The sequence below is a fragment of the Mauremys reevesii genome, linkage group 24 (assembly GCF_016161935.1).
Source record: "Mauremys reevesii isolate NIE-2019 linkage group 24, ASM1616193v1, whole genome shotgun sequence".
Classification (NCBI taxonomy): Eukaryota; Metazoa; Chordata; order Testudines; family Geoemydidae; genus Mauremys; species Mauremys reevesii.
The window spans coordinates 7,629,053-7,646,705 of record NC_052646.1 but is presented as its reverse complement, the minus strand read 5'-3'; the positions used below and the strand labels follow the sequence as shown (position 1 = coordinate 7,646,705).

Here is a 17,653-nt window from a genome sequence, read left to right as displayed (position 1 = left end):
AGGTCCCGTATAGCTCCCTAGCGCCCATAGAGCCCTCCCTCCCCAGGTCCCGTATAGCTCCCTAGCGCCCACAGAGCCCTCCCTCCCCAGGTCCATATAGCTCCCTAGCGCCCATAGAGCCCTCCCTCCCCAGGTCCCGTATAGCTCCCTAGCACCCATAGAGCTCTCCCCAGGTCCCATATAGCTTTCTAGTCCCTATAGAACCCTTCCCACTCCCATGGGGTCTTCAAGTCCCATCTATATCTAAAACTATATCTATGTCTCTGCTCAAGGAGCATGGAGTCCCTGCAAATCCCTTATAGCCCCTCCCAGAGTCTATACAGCCCCATATAATTATCCTCAACTCCCATATAGCCCCCTCAGGCCCATCAAGCCTGTATAGTTCTCTAGGTCCCCTATAGAACCCTACACAACTCTTCCAGGGTCCTTATATAGTCCCTTGGCCTGTTTTGACTCATAAAGTCCCCAGAAGCCACATAGCCCCATACACCTCTATGCCATAGAGCTCTCATTGATAAGGCGACCATACGTCCCGTTTTGGCCCGCACACAGTCCCTTTGTTCAGCCCTGTCCCGGCCATCCTGACTTTTTTCCCCAAAGGAGGCATGTGTCCCCTTTGCTCTTGCTGACTTGATCAGTGGGCAAGAGCGAACAGGACAAATGCCCACTTTTTGGGAGGGAAAAAAAAGTGCAGTGTAGAGGGGGTGAGCGGAGATGCCAGCCCCCCGTAGTGGGGAGCCAGGGCTGGGGTGAGGAGCAGGGTTCCAGCAACCGGGCAACAACCTCGCTGTGAGTGGGGGTTCCAGCCAGTATGGGGGGAGTCTTCGGGCAAATAGCTGGGGGTGTCCTGTTTTCTCTGTGGGAAATATAGTCACCCTACTCATTGACATATAGCCTATGAGGTCCTATATTCTGTATACAGGAGACCTTTGTCCACCTAATATCATGTAAAAGTGGCCATAGGGTGGGCAGTGAAGTGTATGAGACCCTATTAAGTGCCCATTGCCAAAGCCTTCTTTATGTGTAGGACTTGCATTTTCATTGAATTCCTTTGAGGGGAGAGGATTTATTTGACAGCCACGTTTTGGTCATTCAGCCAATATTTCCCAGAAGAAGATTCAGCTTTATAAATGTGTGGGGGAAAGTGGACTCTGGTAATTACTCTGACTAATTTAAATGGACGAGATAAAAAGAAAATGGAAGGGTGAGGTTTTAAAATTGTACACGACCGCGCTGACTTCTTACCCAGTGCCACATCACAGAAGACTGCTTGGCAGGATGATTTTACCATCCCGTAACTGCTGTGAAATGGCCTCCCCGTGACTTCATGCGAGATGGATTCTGAAAGGTAAGAAACCCCCTTGAAATGGACACTATCAATAGCCTCTTTCACAAGTGTCAGGGATTTTTAAAACTGCCTTAAAATCAGTGCAAAAAAAATGGGGGGAGGGGAGAAACTGGGACTAAATATAACATATGGGTCTCTGAATTTGACTGATATTGAGTCCAATTTAAGATTTCCACATCAGGCTAACTGATGGCCCTGAAGTGCAGCCACCTCTAGGGTGGAACTCGGCGTCTGTTTAACAGCTCCAAATGATGCTCCACAACATACAGCTCTTTTTTTGGTGCATCAATGTGATATTGCTTTGTGCTGTTGGACCCCTGGCATGTTCTACTCTAGAAGCACCTCAGTAATAGGCAAAATGTTCCCTGTGTCTTATCTCACCGCGATTTAACTTTATAAAGTGCTTCAGGAGGAGAATTGCTGTAGAAATACAGAGGAGCTGGGAGTATCTCTGGTTATCAAGCCTTTTTAACACAAGAGGGAGTCCCAGGACAAAACACGTCTTGGTTTCTGAAAAGACTGCAGCATTCCAGTAAACGGAGACATTCTGCATACCCAGATTCTGGCAGGAGGTCTGTTAACATTACCTCTGCTGATGGCAAGACTATACTCTGTCCATTGCTTAAAAATATGACTGAACACTGCAGACATATACAGTATTGCAGCAAAGATGAATAATTAAAAACCCTGCTATTGGCATTTACTTGCTGTTCTGTGTTTACAGATCTGTGAACAAGAAAAAAGTCATCAATTCCAGCGAACCTTGCAGTGAATTTATTTCAGTGCCTTCCTAGCTGGCCATTACTCTGTATATGAGCAGTTTCCTTTGCAGCCTGTAAATGGTGTGGCCTCCCCACTGTGCACTCATTGTCTCTAAACCTCCTTTCCCCCATATGCTGCTCTCCCTGAAAGACCTTTAGGTGAAGCCAGAGCAAAGAGAAGGATAGTTTTACTGATTGCCACATAAAAAAGATAATTCCCCTATCACAAGGAGCTGCAGAGCCAGAAATAGATGCCAGTTCTTCTGACTGCCTGTTCTGTGCCTTAATCACTAGGGCTAGGCCATGCTCCCTCGAGACAGGGAAGTGAAATTGGAAGCAATGCATTTAGTGAACATGGATGCTCGTTGCGTTTGGTGCTTTAATACCGCCCTGGATACATGGACTACTAATAAAATTTGTCATGCTAACTGCATTTGCAGCTAATGCTACCCAGGACAAGGGCCTGATAAATCTCCCTTAGACGTCAATTGCAAAACTCCCATTGGCTTCCACGGCAGCAGGGTCAGGCCCTAAATTATTGAATATAATCCTGTGCTGCAGAGAACTATACACTGATCTCTGTCTGGAGGGAGTAGGAAAGAAATTTCCCCTGTCAGAGATAACACTGTACAATTAATCACAAAGACCCTGAGGGGTATGCGGAGGGAGGTAGCCTTCTTCAGTAGCAAAAAGGATTGGCCATTTGCAGAGATGGGATACCAAAATAGAGGGTATGATTCCCTAGCAAATTCTCTGGCATGTTGGTAGAGGGCGCTGCCTGTTTCATCTACGAATGTGCTTGGAATTTTCAGTGTACACCTTGTTTAATCTGCCAGCAAGGCACTGGGCTACAGCAAAATGGGTGGGGTAGTGTGAGAGTATGGACAGACTGGATTCTCTTGGAAAGGGAGTTTGCGCCAAAGATTGAACATGAAACTACTTGAGTGGAACATGCCTGCTGGATCATTTGTTTTCAGTGTACACACCCTACCCGGGGCTGGAATTCAACTCCCAGAACTAGGGAGGCCCATCTTGGCATTGGCCCATGAGAGGTATCTTCTCAGGATCCACCTTTGGACTCCCCTGCTTGGCCCCAGCCTGACTCCACCCCTTAAGAGGAAGAGAAGGCAGAGGCTGTAGAATTATTTCAACCCCAGCCAAAGGCTTTTCTCTGGACCAGATTAATCACTGACGCAACTCCACTGCATTGGTTTACCCTAGGGATGGATTTGGCCCACCATGTCAAAGTCCATCTGGCCACATTTCCTGCATGCTAACAACGCTGGAGGGGATCAGAGAGAGAACCCTGTTCTGCAGGGCTGACAAAACCCCACCCACTCTTCTGGAGCAAACCCAGTTCCCCTCCTCCTTCAGTGCTTGGCTGTCTGCATGGAGCCATGATTTCATCTCTGCAGCCCTTTGTGGTTTATTGTTTGGCAGGAATGAATCAGGGGCTTATTCACTGGAAAGATTTTTTTTTCTTTGCTTTTCAACCAGATGCAATCAGTAACCAGGTTACAGTTGTTCAGCAAACTAGAGAGCGGTTTATTACCCAGTAACAGCTGCCTCTGGTGACTATGCTAGCAACACATGCACACACACAAAACTCATCCAGTAGCCCACCCAACATACACATGCAAACCTCAGTTTGTATTCCACACGCACACAAATCTTAATCTTGTAGCCCCTATTATATACAGACACACAAACTTCATTTTGTAGCCCAGATCACACAGGTACGGTACATACCTCAGCGAGTAGACCATAGTTTACACACAAACACACACGCCTCAGCTAGTAGCCCACATTACAGATGCACACACACTACACCCCTCAGCCAGAGTAGCTCACCTGTGGAGCTGGCAAATTTCCCCCCAGGCTCCTGGCCTCTCTCACAACTTTCCTTTTTTGACAAATGTTGCAAAACAAGACCAATAAGTCAAATCCAATGTAAAATAAATTATTTCAAAGACCTGTCCTTTATTCAAATATGTTTAAGATCTGTCCTGCTGGCTCCGTGGGATTCCTTGGCACATGCTCAGGCAAAATAAATCCAGTTCATTTGCAGGGCTGGATTCTCAGCTGCTTTGCATCTTGCTGGTATCGTTGGGAATTTAACCTGAATCCCTTGATTCCTCATCCTGTAGTTCAGCCACAAGGCCAGCCTGAGTGGTGCATGTAACTGGTTGAGAAAGCAGATCTTGCCAGGATGGTGCACCGTGTTTTATTTTCTGGCAGCCTAGACCACACAAGCAAAACCCCTTCACCCCTGGTTAGTGAATAAGTCACTTCAAGCTTGACTTTCAAAAGCCTTCACAATTGGGACCAGATTTTCCAGTGAGCTCTGCTCTCATTTAGGCACTTAAATGAAGTGGCAAGGTTTGCAAAAATGCTCGGAATCCTGCAGACCCTCTTGTCCCAACTGGTAGTCAGCTGGTCAGCTGTCATTGCTACTTATCATGTAGTCAATCAGCTCATCCTTGCCTTGTGCTCTCCTCACAACGGTTTGTTGTATCCACATGTTGTGTCTCATCTTGTCAATCTTTTTGGGGCAAAGACCACCTTTTGGTTATGGGTTTGAACAGCATCTCGCACAATGCTAAACACTGCCCTGACTCAGATAATAAATAATAATGTGCAGAGGCTAGAAACACACCCAAAAAGTTGTGGTTAAAATAGGGGAACAACAAACCAGGACTCCTGGGTTCTATTTCTAGCTTCGTTACTGACTTCCTGTGTAATCTCAAGTATATTTTAAATTGAGATAATGCACCGTGAACATCTGTCTTTCTGAAAGAGACCTTTGTCCTGTGCATCATCAGAGAGAGCTGCAATATCCTTGTTAATATCTGCAAAAATGTGTTTGCCTCTGAACCCAGTAAGAAATGTCACTCTGGTTCAAAGAGAGAGAACTATTTTCTGCATTACCTTCCAAGCAGCTTCCACTCTTTACGAGATGCTGGCAGGAGGCGAGTACGCTTTATTTGCCATCACCCTGGTGCCTGGCTTGGTAAATGCCACATACGGGGGAGTCACTTCCTCCATGTGAAGTGATTCACAGTTTGAAATGAGATCCAACCAGTGAAACACCGCCAGAAAGTTTCCACCACACCAAGCCCTGGCCTTGGGATTTTCAGCCCTGTTGCTGCAGTAACGTCAAATATTTTGGCAAAACACTTGGAATGGAGATGGTGGGTGAATCATAATAGTGAGGGGAGTTTGTGGAGTGTGTGTGGTGCGTGGTTTGTTACCCACTGTTTTCAATTACACAGAGAAGAGCTTATTCTGTACCAACTCAACCAGGAACTAGGGAATATTTGAGATATGAAAGGCTCCCGGCTTGATTCAAGCAAGCACAAATCAATGAGTCAGGAGAAATAAACACAGGATGTTTATTGCATAAATCCTTGTGTAGTATAGGGCTCCCACCACAACCCACAGCAGGCATCGGGGCCCAGAAGGACAGGGGTATTCCTAATCACCCACTTACCCCAGTCAAGAGCAGGGATGGGCAAAGTTTTGGATCATAAAAGAACCAACCCAGCTTTTTTCCCTCAAATCTTCAACCAGACCCACCTCCCTAATTTTTTTTCAAGATTCAATTAAAAAATTGGGAAACTTTTTTAGTATCTTGTTTTAATTTTCTCACAGGGATCCTGGTTTCATTTGGGACTGGATACAGAAATAAGGGAAGAAAGATTCTTCCCGTGGTATTTGCAATCTAGCTGGAAGTCACCACACCCTTAGGAGGGTGCTTTGAGCTCCTTTGACCTGAAGTGCCATATGATTGCAAAGTGTTACTATTAAAAGAAGCAGAGGCAATGCTATTAGGGGAGTGGTTCTCAGCCTATTTACCATTGTGGGCTGCATATGCAGCTCTCTCTGGGTTATGTGGGCCGCATCCACACACTATACATACTGCCTGTATGGCTCTGAGGCTGTCACATGGGCTGCAGCTGTGTGCTGGTTGGGCTGGGGGTTGAAACCCACTGTGTTAGAACAAGGAGAGTTGTGACTGCCGGGTTCTGTTCCCAGCTCTGGGAAGGGAATGTGGTCTAGAGGTTGGAGCAGGGCACTGGGCCTTAGCACTCCTGGGTTCTGTGCCTTGCTCTGGAACTGCGTTTGGGGTTCTGTGGTTAGAGCAAACGACTGGGTGTCAGGACTCCTGGGTTCTGTTCTCAGAAGGGATGGGTCGTGTTTCATCTTCAGTAAGCAAACTTTCTATCAGGAAGAATCCCGGAGGTACCCAGCGTGAACGTGTGTAGTGGAGTGTGCATGTGTGTAAAACCCAGGGGACGTGATCCCTCAGGTGTATGAGATGCCGTATTGGTTGGACATAAGAACGGCCAGATTGGGTCAGACCAAAGGTCCATCTAGCCCAGTATCCTGTCTGCCAACAGTGGCCAAAGCCAGGTGCTCCAGCGGGAATTAACAGAACAGGGAATCATCAAGGGATCTATCCCCTGTCACCCAGTCCCGGCTTCTGGACTGTTTATGGCAGGTCGGAAGCTGAATTTCCCAGACTCGAGACCACAGGGCACGGAGCCATTGAAAAGTACTGGGAGAGTCTGGGCAGCCTAGCATTGCTGAGGCACCAGCAGACAACCCCAGGGATCCTCTGTTCACCCAATGGGTGCAGGGCAGAGACTGGTCAAGGATCAGCTGTGACATGGCATGTCCACACTGCACACCACTGGCAGCAGCTTGTAGGGCAGGGGCAGACAAATTTTTTGGCCCGAGGGCCACATCGGGTTTCATAAATTGTATGGAGGGGCCGGCTAGGGGAGGGGGTCGTGGCCCAGACCCCACCTCCTATCTGCTCCCCCCCCGGGACTCCTGCCCCATCCAACCCCCCTGTTCCCTGACAGCACCTCTGGGTCCCCTGCCCTATCCAACCACCTCTTCTCCCTCTACCCGACTGCACCTGGAACCCCTGCTGCCCCATCCAACCCCCCCTCCTTCCTGACTGCCCCCCTGGGACCCCTGCCCCATTCAACCCCCTGTTTCACCACCATCATCCACACCCCCACCCCCTGACCACCACCCCGAACTCTCCTGCCCTCTATCCAACTCCCCCTGCTCCCTGCCCCCTTACCATGCTGCCTGGAGCACCGGTGGCTGGCGGCACTGCAGCCACACCGCTCAGCTGGAGCCGGGCCACGCCACCGCCACTGCCGCCACCACGCAGCTCAGAGCACCGGGTCAGGCTGGGTTCTGCAGCTGCGCTGCCCCAGGGGCTCACACCCCCACCGCCCAGAGCATTGCGCCGGCGGCGGAGTGAGCGAGCTGAGGCTGCTGGGGAGCGGGGACAGCCTCCCGGGCCAGGAGCTCGGGGGCTGGGCAGGACGGTCCCGTGGGCCAGATGTGGCCTGCGGGCTGTAGTTTGCCCACCCCTGTTGTAGGGTATATGCCGCTACACGCCGCAGTGAAAAGCCGGCTGTGTCTGCACCATGCTGTAGCTATGCACAGCAGTGAAAAGCTCTGGCGATGAGGAGGCAGCGGGGAAAGGCTCCAGCTGCAGGGAGCTGCCAGGAGTCTTTCCCCTCTGCCTCCCTCTGCCAGAGCCTTTCCCCAAGTCCGGAGCCTTTCCCTGCAGCGGGGACAAGCTCCAGCAGCAGGGACACTGATGGGGAGGTGCTGCTTGGGTGTAGAGAGAGCTGTGGGGGGTACATACCCTATGGGTTCAGGCGTCTTTACGCACTTAAGCAGTGCTTCCCTGTCTACATTGCTATTTGTACCAGGCGAGGGGGCATGCAGTGTATGTACTTTACATGCCATCGGAAGCAGTGTCGACATACCCTGATTTGCTCTCGGGTCGTGATTATCTTTGCTATGTGGACCAAGGTGGTTTGCAGGAGCTGCTGCCTCTGCCATTGTTCCCCGCTCTTACCTCCCCCTCAGGCCTGCACCTTTGTGGATGGCTGGGAAGTGGGGGGTGTTAGTGTGAAGCCCTCAGGCCGAGTGGGCCTGGTGCCCCAGCGACTGGGATCAATGTGGCTCTGGAAAGGGCTGAGTGGGTTTGTCAGGCAGCAGGCAGTGTGCAGCCTGAGGAAGTGATGCGTTTCCTGTGTCCCAGCATGCGCCTCTTGCCACAAAGATCTGTGCAGAGACACACCTACACACACACACGCCATTCTCTCTGCCACACACACCCAGCATATCCGTTCTCTAGGATGCACCACAGCCGTTGCCTCTCTCTTATCCTGTCTCGCATGAAAACACGCTAATTCTCCCCATCCCTTACACCAGTGGTCACCAAACTTTTCAGGGTTGTCGTCCCCCCCTCTTACTGCTGTCTGCACACCCCAGGGGCTGGGAGTGGGGCTGGATGGCGCTCCCTCCCCATTCCCCCTGTTGGGGGCTGGCCTGGGCCCTGACACCCCCCCCCCAAACATTCCTCTGTGCCCCCCTAGGGGGACATGCCCCACACCAGGACCACTGCCATACACACATGCATTTATGGCAGAGGTTCTCTACCTTTTCCTTTCTGAGGCCCGTGCAACATGCTATAAAAGCTCCAAGGCCCAGTTGGGGGGCGGGGTGGATGTTCGGGGTTCAGGACTTCAGCCCCTGGGGAGCGGGGGCAGCTCAGAGCTTTAGACCTGCAGGGCTTGGGGCTTGGTGGGGGGGACTCAGGGCTTCTGCCCCACACTGGTGCCGGGGCTCCGGGCTTCAGCCCCGCAGGGGCACTGTGGCTTCAGACTCCAGGCTTCAGCCCTACGTGTGGTGCCAGGTCTCGGGGAGCACTGGAGCTCATGGGGTTAAATCCAGCCCAGTAATTCTGTTTTTTATTTTCCTGGAAAAGCATCTTCTTTACCTGTTCCCCTAGTCCCGGTGAATAGCTCAAAGGCAGCAGCCTCTCCGTGCAGCGGGCACGTGCATGTGGCTGCCAGTCTGCCCAAGGCACAGCATTTCTTACACCCTCATGCTTGCTGCGAAGGCAGCTTCCTCTTATCATTTTAAAGGCTTGGAGCCAGCGGATCGAGCTCACCGGAGACTTGGTAACCTCCCGTTTGCCTGCTCTTTCCCCTCCAGCTAAGGTCTGACTGCGGACTCAGTCTGCAGCTGCATGAGCTGGGAAGGTGGAGAACAGCTGTCAGCCCGGCCAGGTGACAGGGCTGCTGTCAAGGAGTGGCTGTGGGGAGGACAATCCTTTTCTTGGCTGAGCCCTCGTGGAAACTGGGGGGCTATAGAATTGCAGTGTAGGTGTTCAGGCCTGGGCTCTGAGATCCTGTGACGGGGGAGGCTCCAACCCTCGCCCAAACACCTCCACTGCTATTTTTAGCACTGCAGCCCCAGCCCGAGTCAGTTGACCCAGGCTCTGTTTTATCGCAGTGCAGACAGAGCCTAAGGGCCCAAGCCCTGCTCTCAGTGACAAGGATTCTGTCACGGGGCCTTGTCTTTACTGCCCAGTTAACTCAGGTGCTTACTCTTAGCCCTGTCCCAGATCTCATCCACACACAAGAACCTCGCACTCGAGCGTGGTGGTGGTTTACACCCAAGCTGGCTAGTCCATCAGGGGGTGCCGGCTAAACCCCGATTGCAGCTTCCAGATGGTGATAGCAACCCACTCCTGGACTGGGGTAAGGCCCCTGTCATCTGCGTGTCCTGCTTTGAAAGGTTGGGTCAGGGTCATCACGCAGCTCCGGGAAGGCGTCTGTCCTTGTGCAGATGTTCTGGCCCCACTGCTGCCCTGGCCAGGTCTGCCTGATGATGTAATCCCATCACTCTGTGCTCATGGTCCTGGTCAGTGCAGGGGTAATTCTAAAGCTTGCAGGAGTCGGCAACCTTTCAGAAGCGGTGTGCCGAGTCTTCATTTATTCACTCTAATTTAAGGTTTCGTGTGCCAGTAATATATTTTAAAGTTTTTAGAAGGTCTCTTTCTAGAAGTCTATATAATATATAACTAAACTATTGTGGTATGTAAAGTAAATAAGGTTTTTAAAATGTTTAAGAAGCTTCATTTAACATTAAATTAAAACGCAGAGCCCCCCGGACTAGTGGCCAGGACCTGGGCCGTGTGAGTGCCACTGAAAATCAGCTTGTGTGCCGCCTTCGGTACACGTGCCATAGGTTGCCTACCCCTGAGCTAGAGAAACCTGCACGAGCTATATCCACTGCTTCATGTATGCATGCAGCTGGCGCAATCTTAGCTGTACTCTCAGGGCAAGCTGCTGCCATAATGCCCTCCACCATGCCGTGTGCCCTCCATCTGCCTCCCTCTCCCAAAACGAGAGTTACGTTGATGCCAACATTTGGCCCAGCGTAAGATCCATGCTGCCATCAGTTGGAACAAAGGTCACAGACGGAAATCTGGAGCAATGCCAAGCTGGAAGGGGGTTACATTGCTGGGCTAAGACCACTTCTGCACATGCAGCCGGAAAGGAGAGAGAAATTCCCCGACAAAGAACTGCAAAAGAACTCATAGAGCGGCGCTGCTTCGCATGGCGCAAAGAGCCATGGATATACCCCCAGAAGGCTAGCGCCTCTGAGCGCTGGATGCAGGGCCAGTGTGGATGCAGTCACGTGATGATGGTTTGGCAGATGGCTGCTCTCACCCAAGCTAGGCCAACTCGAGTGGTCATGGCTGAGTGCTGATCACTCGGGGAGCTGTGCAGAGAAGACACCCCCACAGACTCATAGGGTCTGGGTAACAGGCCCTTCATTCCTGCCTTTGGACCACCCTTACGTTCCCCATATTCTGGGGCTACTGAAGTGACTGCCCCGTCCTCAGTGTCAGTTAGAGCTGCCTCAGGGCTGCTCTATCTTGTCTCTGCTTCTCATGGCTCCCGAGAAGCAAAGAAGAGCCACAATGCATTGCATTCTGGTCGCACCCCCAATCCTCCCCCTACTCCAGGGGCTGGGAGCAGGACTGGTGCAGATTTTATACCGCAGCTCCATCCCGGCTGTACAGGAAGGATTCTCAGAGGGCCAGTCCCACCTGTTGTAATGCCCTTTTATGCTGCCTGAGTGTGACTGAGTCTATGCAGCTTTGAGCATGCCATGTCCCTGCTCCGTGCCTCAGTTTCCCCATCTGTAAGATGTGAATTAATTACACTTACCAACTTAATGAGGGGAGAGGAAGCTGTGAGGCTTAATTCTGGCTAACTAAACCCTCAAACCAAGCAAGTTTACTTTGCAGGCGTATTCCATCTACTGTAGCTTGGGGCATGTCTGCGAATGCGCTAGCGGAACTTTTAGTGCACGGTCCACAAGGCTAATTAGCACACCAGAGTGCTGTAGATTAGCACCCAGCTTGCCGCAAGTTAACACTCCGTATAGACGTGCCCTCGGTATCAGTTCAAGCCCATCAGGACAGAAGGTTAAACCTTCCCTTCAAACAATAGCAACAGCTGCCGCTGCCCAGGCCTTTCCCCTGGCGTTGGTGTTGTTTCCAGAGATATTGACCCGCTGGTGGCACCTTCATGTTTCCAGTGGAGTTCGCCTCAGAGTTCAGGTCCAGCGTGAACTGGGGCAGAAACGAAACAGGCAGTTAGAGCTTATGAATATTGATTGTGATGAAGAAAACTAGTTGCCCTCACCTGCCCCTTTCTAAGGCGTTGTCTTTCCAGGCAGTGTGCCTCAGGTTGCTCAGTACTTTGGGTATTTTTTGGAGTTTTTTTCCACATCCCACCCCCAGTTTCAGGAATGTTAGCTGATAAAATTCCTCAGGGCTGAGGTAAGAGGGAATGCTTCCAGCCGCGCTGTTTGGACCCACTGTGAGTGCAATAACAGATGATCAGGGTAGTTCGCTGCGGGGATCATCGGAAGGTGCCCCTGGGGAATCCCAGCTGTTTATTAATGCCCAGGCAATGCCCTGTGCCAGGGTCACTGTTGCTGTGTTATAAACTGAAAGTGGGTGACAAAGCACAACAAGCCAGGGAGATGGAGTTGCAGAGAGCGGGGAACCATGATGCAGTGTCCGTGCGTATGAGCCAGATTCGAAATGTGCTCAGCACCCAAAGCAGAAGCCAATGTGTACATGCCCTGCACCTCTGCAAACCAGGTCCCAGATGCATTAGCCCAGGGGTTGGCAACCTTTCAGAAGTGGTGTGCCAAATTCACTGCAATGTAAGGTTTCCCGTGCCTGAACATTTGTAGAAGGTCTCTCTCTCTCTCTCTCTCTCTCTCTCTCTCTCTCTCTCTCTGTGTCTATATTATATAAATAAACTATTGTTGTGTTTGAAGTAAATAAGGTTTTAAAAATATTTAACAAGCTTCATTTAAAATAAAATTAAAATGCAGCTCTTATCAATTTAGTGTGATCCTTCCCTGGGATCATTGTCTGGGGTTCCCACCACCAACCCCGCTCAGCCCGCTGCCGGTCTGAGGTTCCATTTACTCAGCCGGCAGCAGGCTGAGCGGGCCAGCGGGGGGCTGAGTGGCTCAGTCCGCTGCCAGTCTGGGGTGCCAGTAGCACTCAGATAGCAAATGTGAAAAACCAGGACACTTCTTTTTTAAGGTGGGGTAATGTTGCCTCTATAAGACAATGCCCCTGTATCATTACATCTGGTCACCCTATGCGTCCAGCCAGGGGCCGGATCCTGTCCAGGGGAGGGGTTTAGTTGCCCCCAACTCTCCCCAAGGGACAGATTCAGGGTCGGCAGGAACCATGTTTGTAGCCATTGTGTTTATGGCAGGACCCTGTGAATAGGCTGCATCTTTCCCTTTGTGTCTCCCCTACCCTGTCCTGCTCTGTCTCTTCTATCTCTCGCCTTTCCCCCATAGCCTTTTGTTTATTTTCTTTAAGCTGTGAGCCCAAGCCCAAACCCTTGACTTGGGCTATCAACTGTCCATCCCAATACATATCTATCTATCTATCTATCTATCTATCTATCTATCTATCTATCTATCTATCTATCTATCTATCTCTTTTGTTTGTTTAGAGAGTTCCAAGTACTGTAATGCACTTTTCCCCCCACCTCCTTCTCCATGCACTCCCTATCCGTGGCCCCACAAAGTCGCGGGACCTCCCGGTCAACCTCCTCCTCGCCCTGGCTAAAATGGCCATCTACGTGACCAGGGAGAGGCAGTTGGCCAATGGAGACTCCTGCGACTGTGGGGCTTGTTTCCGATCCTTAGTCCGCTCACGTCTCCGGGCGGAGTTCCTCTGGGCGGCGTCCGCTGGCTCCCTTGACGCCTTCGAGGAGCAGTGGGCGCTGTCCGGGGTTCTCTGCTCGGTGTCCCCGTCAGGCTCCCTTCTTATGACCCTTTGACCGCACTCCTGTCCCTGTTCTTTTATTAGTTGTCCCCCGCAATTAGTGGGTTTCTGAGGCCCTGTGGATCCTCCCCTTAGGCTGGGGGGGATCCGTTAGCATGGGGCGGGCTTCCGCCCGCCCCGTTTCCCGGAAACCCAATAGATACCTTGGTGCCAGTGGGAAGCCCCAACCCATTCTGAGCCCCCTGCTCCTGACACCGAATGGTCTGGTTGCATCATTAAAAGCTTCCTGTGAAGCCGGCAACTGATTTGAAGTCCACATTCTCGCCTCCCACTCCCTGCGCCTGCCCCTCCCCCCATGCACACACACAGCCCTGAGCCCGCTCCCCCACGCTGAACCCCTCGGCCCCACCACCTCCGCCTCCATATTGGCGCACATAACAGGATTCATTCCGCACACGCGTGGGAAAAGCGGGAGGGAACATTGGTCGGCAGAACCACTCCGGACAGTGCGGCACAGCCCAAGGTGGGCTGGCTCTAGGACAGGCACGGTGCATTCCTTTCAGCTGCCTCCTAATCAGAACCAGGACAGGGCTCTCGCAGCTCAGACTGCACTGGGGGGGGCAGAATGGCTCACTCCTCCCTGCTTGTTACTGCCTCGGTCACGGGACAGTCGCCTGGCTGTGTGTGAAGCTATTGCAGAACCTCGTGGCCTCCTTTCTTCCCCTTTCACTGATCGCCTGGTACAGCCCAGCCGCCGGGTGCCAGCTCCTGCAGAGGGTGTGTCTGGTGTCCCTTCGGGGTAAAGGAGAAGGTTTGGCTGGAGCTAGAGTGACCAAATATCCTGATTTTATAGGGACAATCCTGATATTTGGGGCTTTTTCTTACTTGGGTGCCTATTACCCCCCATCCTCCATCCCGATTTCTCTCACTTGCTGTCTGGTCACCCTCGCTGGAGCAAACATACCGGGGATTCGGTGTTGAGGCTGCTGGATTCAGACCCTATGAGTCGCTCCGGTTCCTTAGACTGCCCAGTCTCTGGTGTTTAGTGTCATCCCACAGGCTCGCCCTTAATCTTGGCTTGAATTTAGCCGTCTTGGAGGAGACTGCTGACTGCGCTCTGCAGTCTGCCAGTGTTCGGCTTTGCTGGGAGACACTGCAGTGAAATGCAGTCTAAGGAGTGAGCTGCAGGTCTGGCTTTCACTCCTTCCTTGCACCACACGTGTGAATGGGACTCCCGGGCATGAGCTGAGGGTCTGGGTGGGGCAGGGCCGGCTCCAGGCACCAGCGAAGGAAGCAGGTGCCTGGGGCAGCCAATAGAAAGGGGTGGCACTCCTGCCGTTATTGGGGTGGCACGTCCGGGTCTTCGGCGGCAGGTCCTTCACTCCCTCTCTTCCTCTTCGGCGGCACTTCAGTGGCAGCTCAGTTGTTTTTTGTTGTTGGTTTTTTTTCCTTCTCTGCTTGGGGCGGCAAAAAAGCTGGAGCCGGCCCTGGGATGGGGGCGATTTATTCAGCTGCGGGTCACGTGCGAGTCACATGGTCCAAAGGCCTGATCTCTGAGGTGCTGAGTGCTTCCAGCCCCACATGGCTTCAGTGGAGCAGCAGGGAATCGGTTCTCCAGGTTGTTCCAGATCCCCAAGCACTGTGCACCCGACGGGCCGAGCCCTTTGGAAAGCCAGGCCCCAAGGGATTTATAACCCTGCGTGATTAATGCCTCCATTGTGTGAGGTTTGCTGTTCCCTGGCACTGAATCCTCCTAGGGCAGGACAAAGAGGCAGTAAGCTCCAGTCCTGAGCTGGCAAAGGAATGTGCTTTGGATACATATTTGGCAGGGGCTGCCTTCCCCCTCAGCAGCGCCTCCCTATTGTATGAAGAGCCCATTCTAACAGCTGGCCATGTAAGCAGGCTGGCTAGTTCTAGGGAGCGAGGTGCCGAGCTGGCCCGCTTGCTGGTTCAGATCGGACCTAGCCTGGAGCGTCTGAAAGTCACAGCGGCTAATGCGTGTAGACGTCCCCGAGCTGGCTTTAATCTAGCTAGCTCGGGCGCTGGAGCAGTGAAGCTGCAGCAGCACGTGCTTCAGTGCAGGGTAGGCCCCTGAGTTATTACCCGGGGTTCCTGCTCCGGTAACCCGAGCTCGCCAGCTCGGATATATCTGCATGAGCTGCCTGTCACTGCAGTACAGAGAAACCCAAAGGCAGCTGGCCTCTGCGTGCAATGAGTTGGGTGGGTCTCTGTCCAGTGCCTAGTGAGCAAGAGGCAAAACTCACCAGCACTAATCGGCCTCTCTTTGCTGGCATCCTTGAGGCTAAGGCATATGGAGAACAAGCTCCCCTCGCACCCCCTCCGGATTGTGGGGGGGGCAGTGCGTTTTGGAAGCTCACCTGCCCGCTCCCTCTGTTGTGTGTGCTCTGGAGATGGTCTTAGGCATCATTATAAAGGCCCTGCCGCCCCTTTGTGCTGGCATGTGGGCGGGATGGAGACTGGCTGGAGGGGCAGGACTGCACTCTGGCCAGTCTACTGTGGGGGGAGCTGTTGAAGGGGGGGGCCACAAATCAGCTGCTCGAGCCTTCTCCGTGCAAGCTGTGAGCTGGGGAGGTAGCAGCTGCTGGGATGGGTTTGGAGCCAGAGACCGTCAGCCTGCTGGGCTGTCTGCTGGTGGGTGGGAAGGGCCAGTCTCGTATCCTGTCTCTTTCCAAGACAGCACTGCCGTGCAGGACCCTGGGGAATCCCGCTGGCACCGAGCCCATGAAATGCACGGGCCTGTTCCCCTCCCCAGCCTGCTTTGCCTGAGCCAAGGAGTGGGCGAGGAATGAAGCCCTCAGGGCTCCAGGCCGAGCAAGAACGCAGCAGCCTCCCACGCTGGGAGATGGTTGTGACACCCCCAGAAACAGGGAGAGCACGAGGAGGTGGCGCCAGGGCTAGAACTTCAGCGCTTGCGGGGCACTGGGCTTCTTTACGGCACATCCAGGGGTGGGGAAGTGAAACCCACCCGCCCTGAGCTGAAATAGGGGCTCATTAGAATGCGGTTGTGTAAGTAAACGGTTAACATCCCACACCCACTCCGGTGGGAGACTCTGGGGAAGCCTCACCCAAACACTCATATCCTCTTGAGCTCCTGGTATTTGTCATCACTGGAGCTGCAGCAGTTCTCTGGCACTCCCATGCCTGGGATGGGGGAAGACGTGTCTAGGGCTTAGAGCAGGGAGGCTGGGAATTCCAGGCTCTGGGAAGGGAGTGGGGTCTAGTGGCTCGGGTAGGGAGCTTTGAGCCAGGACTCCTGGGTTCTATTCCAGGCTCTAAATGTGAGTGTGGGCTACTGGTTAGAGCAAGGGGGGCTGGAGGGCACTGCCCTGGACACCGGTTCTCTGGGGGCTGTGCTGACTGCCTGGATCCCCGCTGCCAGTGAAGACAAGCGAGCAGCACCTTCCCTCTGAGGCTGCTGCAGCGAGCGGCCCCAGTCAGAGCAGGCGGGCCCGGCTGAAAATCCCTAGGAAAATTCATGGGTTACGGGACACCTCCCTCTGCCTGAAAATAGCTGCGTGGGGAGAAAAAACAAACAAACAGCAGGGCAGGGAAAGGTGGGATCCAGTCCTGGGGCACGAAAAGCCTGTTGCTGCTGCGTCCTTGCCCCCCTGCAGGAATCACCTGCAAGGCTGAGAGGGAGTGGGGGACAAGGGTGTGAAAGGGAGAGCTGGGGAGGGGTGGGGCTGCCTTCCTGCAGCTCAAGAGGCTATTCAAAGGAGTCTTCTGGCATAATACCAGCCCCCCCACCGTTAACCACTAGACTCCATTCCCCTCCCTGAGCCAGGAATTGAACCCAGGAGTCCTGACTCCGAGCCTCCTTGATTTAACACCCCATTTCCGTCCTGGGAGTCCTGACACCCTCCTCTGACCACTGGACTCCATTCCCCTTCTCGATCCGGGAATTGAACCCAGGAATCCTGGCTCCCAGCTCCCCTCGGACCCAATCCCCACTCTGGTGCCAGGTTCCAGTTCAGCTGCTGATTTGTGATGAGTCAGCCCCGTCACGGAGTCCTACAGCTGTGTTTTCCTGGGTGACCAGAGCCAGCGATCTGGCAGGCAAATGTGAAGAATGCGTCCAGCTGGCTTGGAATCTGCTCCCCAAGCAGCACTGGCCGCAGACGGAGGGATGCACAGAAATTCCATGGCAGTAGGGGAAGCAAAGGAGGTGTCAGTTAGGGCCTGGGATAAGGGCTGTGTGAATGTTAGGGGCCGATATACGCCCAGCTGCCTTTCCTGCCGCACGGTAATTTGCGCTGAGCCTTGCTTATTTAGCTTGGACGCTCAGGGCTGTCTAGGATTGCCAGCCCTCCAGGATTGCCCTGGGGTCTCTGGGAATTAAAGATTAATCTTTCATTCGAGATT

At 52.9% G+C, this 17,653-nt stretch overlaps 1 protein-coding gene across 4 annotated transcripts in view; it reads left to right on the top strand.

The window, feature by feature from the left end:
* Positions 1-71: 71 nt before the first annotated feature.
* The window catches only part of LOC120390280 (SLAM family member 9-like), a 54,802-nt gene continuing 37,220 nt past the window's right edge, over positions 72-17,653 (top strand). The window contains exons 1-3 of one of the 4 annotated variants that reach the window (XR_005591053.1): positions 72-1,154; positions 1,250-1,348; positions 2,073-4,717. The gene's annotated coding sequence lies outside the window, so the exon portion shown is untranslated. Of the gene's footprint in view, positions 1,349-2,072; positions 4,718-17,653 lie in introns of those variants that run through there. The other 3 variants (XR_005591054.1, XR_005591052.1, XM_039512816.1) reach the window with 3 other exon arrangements.